At 44.8% G+C, this 11,163-nt stretch overlaps 1 protein-coding gene across 1 annotated transcript in view; it reads right to left on the reverse strand.

The window, feature by feature from the left end:
- Positions 1-195, reverse strand: part of CLIP1 (CAP-Gly domain containing linker protein 1) — an 88,659-nt gene extending 88,464 nt beyond the window's left edge. Inside the window, exon 1 of the mRNA XM_036277209.1 lies at positions 141-195. The gene's annotated coding sequence lies outside the window, so the exon portion shown is untranslated. The remainder of the gene's footprint in view (positions 1-140) is intronic.
- Between the last annotated feature and the right edge of the window lie 10,968 nt (positions 196-11,163).

Here is an 11,163-nt window from a genome sequence, read left to right on the forward strand (position 1 = left end):
CCCGGAGCTCCCGGCTCCCCCGGCGGCGCCTGCGCGCGGACGCGGCTTCTCCGCGGGCGCCGAGCGGACCCCGGGCAGGGCCGGGCCCGCGTGGCGGGAGGGCGCGGGGAGGGGACGGGAAGGGCGAGGGCCCCGCTCACCGCCGGCCGCCGCCTCGGTCGCCGCCGGTCGCCGCCACCTGCACCTCCGCAGCCGCAGCAGCAGCCCCGCCGCCGCCGCCTCCCGCCTCCCGGCTCGTCGGCTCGGGGCGGGGTGGGGAGAGCGTGACGCGCCGCCGCGGGGCCGCACGGGCGCGCGCCGCCGGCACCAGACGCCGCGGCGGCTCCTCCCCGCGCGCCCCGCCCCCGGCCCGGCGCCCCGCGCCCCCGCCCCGCGCCCCTCCCACCCCCGCGCCGCCGCCCCGCGCCCCTCCTACCCCGCCGCAGCTGCCGCTTTGTCTGCCTCCGCCGCGGCCCGGGGAGGCGAGCCCAGGCCCCGTGCCCCTCGTCCCGCCCGCCGGCCCTCCGCGGACCCGGGTGGGCAGCGCGGGGCGAGCGGCCCAGGGGCCTGCGCTCGGGCTGCGCCGCTTTTCAGGTCCGCGGTTCCGCACGTGCGGGTCGCACCCCGTGGCCCCACTCGGCCTGGACCCGGCCGGTCAGCGTGCGGCTCGGTCCGCCCCGACCTGGCCGAGGCATCCCTCCCTTGACGCCCGCGGGGGGCCACAGCCCTGGACCCGAGCCCAGCACTTGCTCCGTTCGTTGGAGAAAGGCCTCTTTTATTCGCCCCAGCCGCTGGGACGGAAGCCCCCGTTAATGTCCCGTCCCGTCCCCCCGCCCCCCACCCCGGGATCTCGTTTAAAAGCTTCTGAAAGGGCCTGGAGGGGTGACAGCGTCAGCCCGCTCGGGGCTGGTGCAGCAGAGGGCGGCCAGCATTTCTCTCCCATGGACCATGGCAACCCCAGAAGCTCTGCAGCTCCTGGGAGGGATTTGCAGCTGTCAGCATGTTGCAGCGACTCCGTGGTGGATCTAAGGCGGGCCCGGCTTCCTCCCCCTGCCCGGTGGAAGAGAATAATCAGGAGGGTGACCCCTTTGCTGACCTTTATTCAAGGCACGGTGCTGCTGGGACCAACTGGCAGTCACAGAGCAGGGGGGGAGGACTACAGTGGAAAGGCACCAAATTCTGAACAAAGTACATTGATCTGGGGGCTCCACCCCTCGATTCACGTTTTCAATCACATCGAAAAAAAAATGCTGTTTTCCTAATTCAGCGTCGCCCTGGTTTGCTAGCTCCGAGGTCACAGTGATGGTGGCAACCCCTGAAATCCATGTCCATATTCCTAATCTGAATGCACCCTTCTCCCATCTCAACACTTTTCTACTCTAATAGGCAACCTGTGTAATAATCACAGATGCCACAGAGTGAGGCAAGGACCACTGCTTAATGGCAGGTGCAGCGATGAACACTTCTGTTTATTTCTCTTCTGTTCTATGCGTCTGCCGAACCTCTTTATTTTCAAATGCTGAGATGTTGTTCATCATCGATTTTTTGCGTTAATTTTGATTTTTTAAAAAATATTGCATTAAAGTGCTATTTTCAGTGCCCCCTTAAATTTTGTGATCAAGGCCTAGCCCCAACCCTATTACTAGGACATCTACTTTTATTAGCATTGTTTCAGAAATTAATTTCATTCACTTATCCAACAAGTATTTTCTGAACCCCTGCTGTCTCAGGCACTGTTCCAGGTATTTTGGGGGGGGGGGTGTATACAGCAGTGCAGATCAAGTCCCTGTCTTCCAACCTTGACTTTTATTGCTATCAGCTTTACTAAATTAAGGTTGGCTAATCATTGTTCTATGAATTCCCCTGATTTTATGCCCAGGGTGGATATAATGCACCAGACCACACCTCTTGTCAATTTTATTCAGCTCTGCCAAAAACTGAGGCAAAGATTTATAAAGTCAGATACAAGAAACATGTTTACATTTACTTCGAAACATTTCCTAAAACATTAACATTTTCTTGGAAAAGCTAAGGACCTAGAGCTGGTTCATTTGATCAAAAAGTGACTGCCCTGGCTGGTTTGGCTCAGTGGTTGGAGTGTCCGCCTGCAGACTAGAAAGTCCTGGGTTCAGTTCCCGATGGAGGCACGTACCAAAAAAAAAAAGAAAAAAAGAAAGAAAGAAAGAAAAAGTGACTAACAGCAAGACAGTCTTAAACTGCAAAGAAAGGAAACAACTAAATAAATTCCACGACACGTGATGAAGCATTTATAAACTGTTTGGGATCAAACATTAATTTTATCACTGAAACCAATTAAGACTGTCTGCGATAGCTTCTTTATACAAAGTTGATGGTAGTGAAATTTTTTTTTTTTTTGTATGTGCCCCTAGCAGGAACCGAACCTGGGACTCTCTGGTCCGCAGGCCAATGCTCCAATTGCTGAGCCAAACCGGCCAGGGCGGTAGTGAATTTTTTAAAAAAGCAAAATGAAAAAATGATGAGCTACTAAATTTAAATTCATATGATCACTTCTCAAGGAGAACCATCTTGTGACAACAAAAGCTGTGTTGTACACATTCGGTTAACAAAGAACAGTATCAGTAAGACACCCCACATCATGATGTGAACTGTATGTAGGGCCTTCTAAATAGACTTGTGCTTTGAGTATGTGTGGTTTCATGTGGGGTTGACACGATGACTTATAAGGTTCCTACTACAAACCTTTTTAAGATTCTGTGACTCTTATCCAGTAAAGCAAAATATTTGTGAAATCTGAGGTTGATGCAGCAGTTCAACGAATACTTCTTAAGCACATGAAAAACTAATTCAGTCTTCAGCAAAAATCAAGCAGATGCAAACAAATACATGTATACACATGTTCATAGCAGCACTGGTCCCAGTAGCCAAAAGGTGGAACAAGCCAAATGTCTATCAACTGATGAATGGATAAACAAATTATGGTCCAGCCATACAATGGAATATACTCAGCCAAAAAGAAAAAAAAAAAGGGTAAATAAAGACTGATCCAGCCCTGGTCAGCTTTGCTCAGTGGTTAGAGCGTTGGCCTGTAGTCCAGAGAGACCTGGGTTTGGTTCCCGCTCAGGGCACGTACCTCGGTTGCGGTTTTGTCCCCGGCCCTGGTTGGGTCGTGCGGGTGGCAGCCACTCGATGTGTCCCTTTCACATGGATGTTTCTCTCTCTCTCTCTCCCTCCCACTCTATCTGAACAAAAAATGGAAAAATGTCCTCAGGTGAAAGCAGCCAGACACAGAATATCACACAGAATATCACATATTATACGATTCCATTGATATGAAATATCCAAAATAGGTAAATCCATAGAGACAGAAAAAAGATTAGTGATTGCCAGGGTCTGGGAGAAGAGGGATTTAGGAGCAACCAATTAACGGGTAAGAGATCTTTTGGATAAAAATGGAATTAGATAGATGTGGCGTCAGCACTAAGTGCTACAGAATTGTATACTTTAAAATGGTTAACTTTATGCTATGTGAATATTATCTCAATATAAATACATACAGTCCTGGCCAGTGTGGCTTAGGTGGTTGGAGCATCATGCCTTACACCAAGAGGTTTCAGGTTCAATCCAGTGCAGTAGGCAACCAATATATGTTTCTCTCCGTCTCTCCCTTCCTGTCTCTAAAATCAAGTTTTCTAATTGCTAAAGATACTGTCAATGGGGGAAAAAGGAGAAACATTTGTACCAAAAAATAAATAAATAGCCCAGGCCAGTTTGGCTCAGCGGTTGAGCGTCAGCCTGCAGACCAGAGAGTCCCGGGTTCGGTTCCCGCTAGGGGCATGTACCACCAAAAAAAAAATTAAATAAATAAATAACAAAACAAACAAAAGTAATTAAATTGCTAAAAATAAATAAATTAAATAAATGGCCCTGGCAGGTTTGGCTCTGCGGTTAGAGTGTGGGTGGGAGATCAGGCCTAAGGAAGATCCCATTGGTGTTTCTGGGCCTCCCTTGGACATTCAGTGGCATGAAAGGCTGGCTGAGACTTTGCGTGGCTGCTCTGGGACCCACTGTAGCAGCATGTGGCAGAGACTCAAGGGTGCCTGCTGTGCCAGAGTGGAGGAAAGTCTGAGTCAGCAGGAGGAGGCACTGAGTCCTGATTGAGCCAACAAAGCGTATGGTAGGAGCAGATGCCAAGCAAACACTAGGTCACAGAACCAGGACAGCCACCCATAAAGAACTCAGCTGTAGCCCTGGTCGGTTTGGCTCAGCGGTTGGAGCATCGGCCTGTAAACTAGAGAGTCCCAGGTTCAGTTCCCACTAGGGGCACGTACCAAAATAATAAATAAATTAAAAACAAAACAAAACAAAAAACTCAGCTGTGATCCTTCCCCTCACTGTTTACTTAACAAACCCAAATTATATCTGACATGGCAATGTGCCCAATAACTTATGGTCCCTTACTCAGACGTTACCTAGGAGAGTTGGCTAGAGGCACTTCTGGGGAAGCTTTTCCTTCCTTGACAAATGGACACAGACACAGACACGATAGGCGGAGCCGAAGCAGCTATTGGTTAACCAGAGGTAAGGAGCATAAAGACAGAAGCCAGCGGAAAGATGGAAAGAACAGAATTCCTCTCCTAGGAAGAGGCCTATTTATCTCAGGGCGAATATTTGATAAGAACCAAAATAGAACTACTTAGAACAATAACGTAAATTGGCTCAGCGGTTAGAGCGTCGGCCTGCGGTCCTGAGAGACCCGGGTTCGGTTCCTGCTAAGGGCATGTAACTCGGTTGCAGTTTGTCCCAGCCCTGGTCGGTTGTGCAGGTGGCAGCCACTCGATGTGTCCCTTTCGCATCGATGTTTCTCTCTCTCTCTCTGTTCCTCTCTCTCCCCCCCACTCTACCTGAACAAAAAATGGAAAGAATGTCCTCGGGTGAGGATAAAAAAAAACACAAAAAACAAAAACAATAATGTAAATATTTGAGGGCTAATAGACTGGTTACAAAGAAACTTCGTGAAGAGGATAGAAATGGCTACCGAGCATTTGTATTGTCTTACTACATGTTGCCTGTGTTTGACTCCACATTCTTCAGAAAATGTAGGTCATTGTGGATTTGAATTTGCTTTTGGGGGTTGCCACATAGTTCTGAGCCCTGCCCCAAGGTAGACAAGGTAGACTGTGTCTACTGTCTTATTCATATGGATAAGATTTCATTTGTGTCAACTTTAATCAAACCAGCCACCTCTTGCTACATGGGTCGGTCGGCGCTCAACCACTGAGCCACACTGGCCTGGCATAAAATTACCGTTTGACATAATTATCCCAGTAGTTTCTGTTTTTATTTATTTTTTTTTTTTAATTTTTTTTTTTATCCTCACCCGAGAACATTTTTCCATTTTTTGTTCAGGTAGATTGGGAGGGAGAGAGAGGAACAGAGAGAGAGAGAGAGAAACATCGATGTGAAAGGGACACATCGAGTGGCTGCCACCCGCACAACCGACCAGGGCCGGAGACAAACTGCAACCGAGGTACATGCCCTTAGCGGGAACCGAACCCGGGTCTCTCAGGACCGCAGGCCGACGCTCTAACCGCTGAGCCAAACCGGCCAGGGCAGTAGTTTCTGTTTTTAAACACACTCTAATTCCGCTTTTTTTCTTATTATTCTGGAAGTGACCTATTTTTAATCTCAAATATTTCCAAAATAAGTGATTTTCAAAACAATTTTATTTTATTATTATTTTTAAATGTTTTTATTGACTTTTTAAAAAATACATTTTTTAAAATTGATTTTAGAGAGAGAGGAAGGGAGAGGGAGAGAGAAATAGATACATTGATGAGAGAATGTTGATTGGCTGCCTCCTGCAGGCCCCCTACTGGGGATTGGGCCCACAACCTGGGCATGTGCCCTGACCAGGAATTGAACTGGTGACCTCTTGGTGCATGGGGTCAATGATCAACCACTGAGCTACACCAGCCGGGCTGTTTTTATTGACTTTTTAGAGAAAGAGGGAGAGAGAGAGAGAGAAACATCAATGTGAGAGAGAAACATCAATCAGCTGACTCCTGCACAGCCTTCACTGGGGATTGAGCCTGCAACCCGGCCATGTACCCTGACCAGGAACCAAACTGGGACCTCTCCGCCCTTGGGACAATGCTCAATCCATTGAGCCACACCAGCCATGCTTAAAACAATTTTAAAACATGGTATCAGCCCTGGCCGGTTTGGCTCAGCAGTCAGAGCGTCAGGCCCTCGGACCAATGAGTCATGGGTTTGATTCGGGTCAAGGGCACATACGTCGGTTGCGGTTTGTCCCGGCCCTGGTAAGGTTGTGTGGGAGGAGACCAGTGTCTATCTCACGAATCGATGTTTCTCTCTCTCCCTCTTTCTCTCTCTCTCTCCCTCCCACTTTATCTGATGATAAATGGAAAAATATCCTCAGGTGAGGATTAAAAAAATTATAATAAAACATGGTATCACTCATACTTGCTAGAGTGTATAAATTGCATGAAGTGATTACATGATACACGAAAATGCTCAGTTAAAGAACTGGAGACTTAGCCCTGGCCGGTTTGGCTCAGCAATTAGAACATCAGCCCGCAGACCAGAGAGTCCTGGGTCGGTTCTCGCTAAGGGCATGTACCTCCGTTGCGGTTTGTCCCCGGCCCTGATTGGGGTCGTGTGGGTGGCAGCCACTCGATGTGTCTTTCTCACATTGATGTTTCTCTCTCTCTCTTCTTCCCTCTTTCCCTCCTGCTCTATCTGAAGATAAATGCAAAAATGTCCTCGGGTGAAAAAAAAAAAAAGCTGGAAACTTAAAATAAGTTGCTCAAATCATACATGATACTAGATTTAAAAAAAAATAGCCAGCCCGGGCTGGTTTGGCTCAGCGGTTAGAGCATCGGCCCGTGGACCAGAGAGTCCCGGGTTCGGTTCCCGCTGGGGGCACGTATCTCTGTTGTAGTTTGTCCCCAGCCCACGTTGGGGTCGTGTGGGTGGCAGCCAGTCGATGTGTCTCTCTCACATCAATGTTTCTCTCTCTCTCTTCCTCCCCCTCCCGCTCTATCTGAAGATAAATGCAAAAAAAAAAAAATAGCCACAATATTTTCCTGACTTGCAATATTATTAGTAGGTAAAGAGGTCCCTGCTCTCGTGGAACTTACATTCTAGCGGGGGAAAGCAGACAAGGAACCATAAGGAACGAATATATAGTAAAGTAGAAAACAGAAGATCAAAGGAGATTGGGAGTGAATGGGTGGTATTTGTGCATAGAGTTTTAAACCAGGCGGTCGAGGTAGTGTCATTGAGAATGTGAAATTTAAGCACAGACTTGCCAGAGGTGAGGGCAATTGGAGTTCAAGGGGAAAGTGGTTTGAGCAAGGTCACAGCCAGAGCAACTGCCCTAAGGCAGGCCCAAGAAACCTGTCCCGACTCTAGTCAGAGGACCATCTGAGGAACCTCTACTGCCTGGTTCGTAACTGTGAGTCCATCCGTTTAGGCAGAATTCAAAGAAGCTAAAGCTTTTCTTTCAAGTAGAAATGTAGGCAGCACATTCTGTTGCTACCACGCCTGCTAGGCAATCTTTGATTCTCTAAATCATGAAACCCTATTAGCTTTGAACCACCCTAATATCGTAGGGCCTCAATATTCTTCCATATATTTGTATATGAAAACTTGAAACCGGAGCAGGACAACAAACAGAATTGTAATTGGCTCAGAGGGTCAGAGGTCAGGACAGGCATGGAGGCCCGTGGTAGGAGCACAAGGAAGTCTGTTCAGAGCCCGTGAGAAATTTGCCCTGGGTCTAGTCCCACAGCGTGTCCTAATCCAGTCTCATGTGCCATTCCTTGCTCATGACTAAGGAAGCAGCCTCCACCACTGAAAACATTACAAATTCGCTTAGTGTGATGTCACCCCTATCGAGAAGCAATCTGGGCTGTCTAGAATGGTAGAAAGCTAAGTCAGGGTTTACCACTTGCATTTTCAGTGAGTCCTTGTATTAGAAAATTTCCAAATGTGGTCAGATTGTGGATAGTTTTGTTTAGAAAATGCACTTCTGGTATCGAGAAGTTGTGATGTTAGAATTTCCCACTACCACGGATAGAATAAAAAGATTAGGACCATAACCTTTTTTTTTTTTCCCCATGATCTGTTCCTTCTTTTACTTAAGTTATACAATATTTTTGGGCATTTCTGCCAATCATTCTTTCTATTTTTTTTTTTCATTAATCCAAGGTAGCTCAGTTGGTTAGAGTGTTGTCCCAATATGCCAGGGTTGTGGGTTTGATACCCAGTCAGGGCACATACAAGAAGCAACCAATGAATGCACAACTAAGTGGAACAACAAATCAACATTTCTCTTTTTCTCTGAAATTAGTAAAAAACTTTTCTTCATTGATTTTTAGGGAGAGAGAGAGAGAGAAACATCGATGAGAGAGAACATCAATGGGCCACCTCCTGCATACCCCCCACTGGGGATCGGGCCCACAACCTGGGCATGTGCCCTGACAGGGAATCGAATCGGCGACCTATGGGTTGATGCTCAACCACTGAGGCATACTGGCCGGGCTGAAATCAATAAAAATGTTTTACAAAAAATAAAATATAGTGATAGGCAGGGGCATAGTGAACTGATTTTGGACAATCATTAGTAAAGTCATCTACATGAAAATAAACTTAGTTGTAAGGGGATAGCCTTACTAATAACATCATTTAAATCCTGGGGAAGAAGTAATTTTTCAATACTAGTTTTAATCAATAACCACATTATTGGATATCAGATGGTGAATTTGCAAAACAAAAAATTATTTTGAAAAATAGATCATCACACCAAAAATTGCCAATCCATAAAGGAAAAGATTCAAAGATTTGCAGCACAGAAGTGTTGCAAAAAGTATGTACACAGTGAAAATATACATGACAAATCAAAAACACAATTCTGCAATGTACTTAACAAAAGATACATATTTTTAATAATTTCTATATATCATTAAGTAAACCAATAGAATAATGAGCAAAGGATGAAAAAACAAAGTCACAGAAGAAACAAAAATTGCCAATAAACATGATATTCAACCTGATGATCTAGGAATGAATCTTATATACATTTTCACAAATATTCAAGGATTTACCTTTTAAAATGTTCACTGCAGCATTATTAACAAAATATTGTAAACAATATTAAATAAAATATTGTATGCTACTATGCAGCCATTAAGAATAATAGATTTCAAATACTGACAGTGTAGCATAATCTCACTTTTGTTAAAACACATACTTACAAGACTTATACATACAAAATATTAAAAAAAAAAAAATTCTTAGTATTTGTTGAGGAAAAGTTACACCAAACTGTGAACAATGGAAACTGAAACTTGTGATTATACATATAAAGGACTTGTACTTTATAATATCTTGTTTGCATTTATAAAACAAGTACGTGTTACATTTATCATCAGCAACATAGTCAAGAATTTCCATTTTGGGGAAAAAATGTTTTATGTTTAGAAAATGGCCTGGTGAGAAAATAAATGTCAACATGAAGAAAAATGGCTCGGGCGGGCTTCCTATCCATGGGTTATTCTCCTTCAAATGCATGGCTTTGTTACTACTGCTTACAATTAAAAAGCAAGCATTTTAAACAAAGAACAATTAAGTATCTTAATTGACTCTTTAAATGGTTATAAAAGGGTATAATTTAACTGCAAATGAAAATGCACTAAAAGTGGGATCTGATGCCTAGAGATTTACACCACCTAATGGAAGGGTATGAATTTGACAGAGATGCTGTTTTCTAAAATTATAAAACCCACAGATTCAAAATCTAAATGTGAATCACAAAGACATGCTCTACACTATGCGTTCTTTCACTTCAATCTAATCTTAGAGCCTCATTCCTCCATCCCCACCAATGCAGTTCTTTCTTTTGGAGACCAAAAAAAAAAAAAAAATCCTGTGTTTTTGGACAGCTGTCTCTTTTTCCCCTGCACTGTGATATTCCAATATCCTTGCTCAGAGATTTCTAATGCACTAAGTAAGCCCAGCTGGAGTGGCTCTGTTGGTTGGGAGTCCTCCTGTGCATCACAAGGTTGCCGGTTTGATTCCCGGTCAGGGCACATACCTGGGTTGCAGGTTTCTCTCTCTCCCGTCCTCTCTCTCTAAAGTCAATAAATATCTATATATTTTTTAAAAGAATATAGTAATGGCTCTGTAACTGAAAACAACAAATACTTACACTTTAACAAAATAATATCCTAAACATTTAAAGGGGAATTTATTTGTACCATTAAATCAAACAAATACATTAAATTGAAGGAAAAAGAATTCTCCTAAATGCTGAAGAAAAACACAGGTTGTATGGACTTGGGTTCTTGGGAACAGTCATGCCTCACAAGCCACTTGGGTATTCCCAACTGTTACAACACTCTTTTCAGTTTTAGACAAAGTATGACACCAGACAGAAAGGCAAAATGATTCCAGCAGAGAACTTGAAGAATAGAACCAACAAGGAGGAAACCTCTTGTTGGTAGAAAGTAGAATGGATTTTTTGTCCACTTAAAGAAATGCACTCTTTTGAAAAAGAAACCAGTCATTTGGTATGTTAGTAAGGCTTTTCACTTACCTGTTCAAGGAAAGGACAAAGAGCTGGCTTTGTTTTAGCAACCTGTATATTACAATCCGTATTCCTTTTAACCCAAGGCAAAGACTAGAAACCTGTCCACACCCCTGAGCCAAGTCTGTCCTGAAGTACAAGTGTTTGGTTATGACCTCACCTGCCCACACCCGGGGACCTGTCACAGCATGGACAAGTCTAAACAATCCTGTTCCTCCACCCAACATTCTTCCTAGTACTCAAATACAGCCCACAGAATAAATGTTAAAAATGGGGCACCTTCTGAAGGCAACGGCTTCCCATTTTTCTGGGCCCCCTTCTATAGGTTTCCTCTTTCCAATGTATTCCGACTTCTGCTCCAGGATTTCTCCTCCTAAAACACCCCTGAAATGTTTTCAGTGAGGTCACTGCACTGGTAAATCTTAGGTCATTTTCCCTAAAACAATTCAAACCCCATGGTAAAGCAATCAGGAGTTCTTAGTATCAGTGAATAAACAACCCCTTTGTCTTTTTCTACCATTCGACAATTCTTGAGCAAATGCTTGTTTCAATCATGCTCTCGTCTATGGAAATCCTACCTTACCTTCTAAGGA

This window comes from Molossus molossus, unplaced genomic scaffold (assembly GCF_014108415.1).
Source record: "Molossus molossus isolate mMolMol1 unplaced genomic scaffold, mMolMol1.p scaffold_m16_p_22, whole genome shotgun sequence".
Taxonomy (NCBI): Eukaryota; Metazoa; Chordata; class Mammalia; order Chiroptera; family Molossidae; genus Molossus; species Molossus molossus.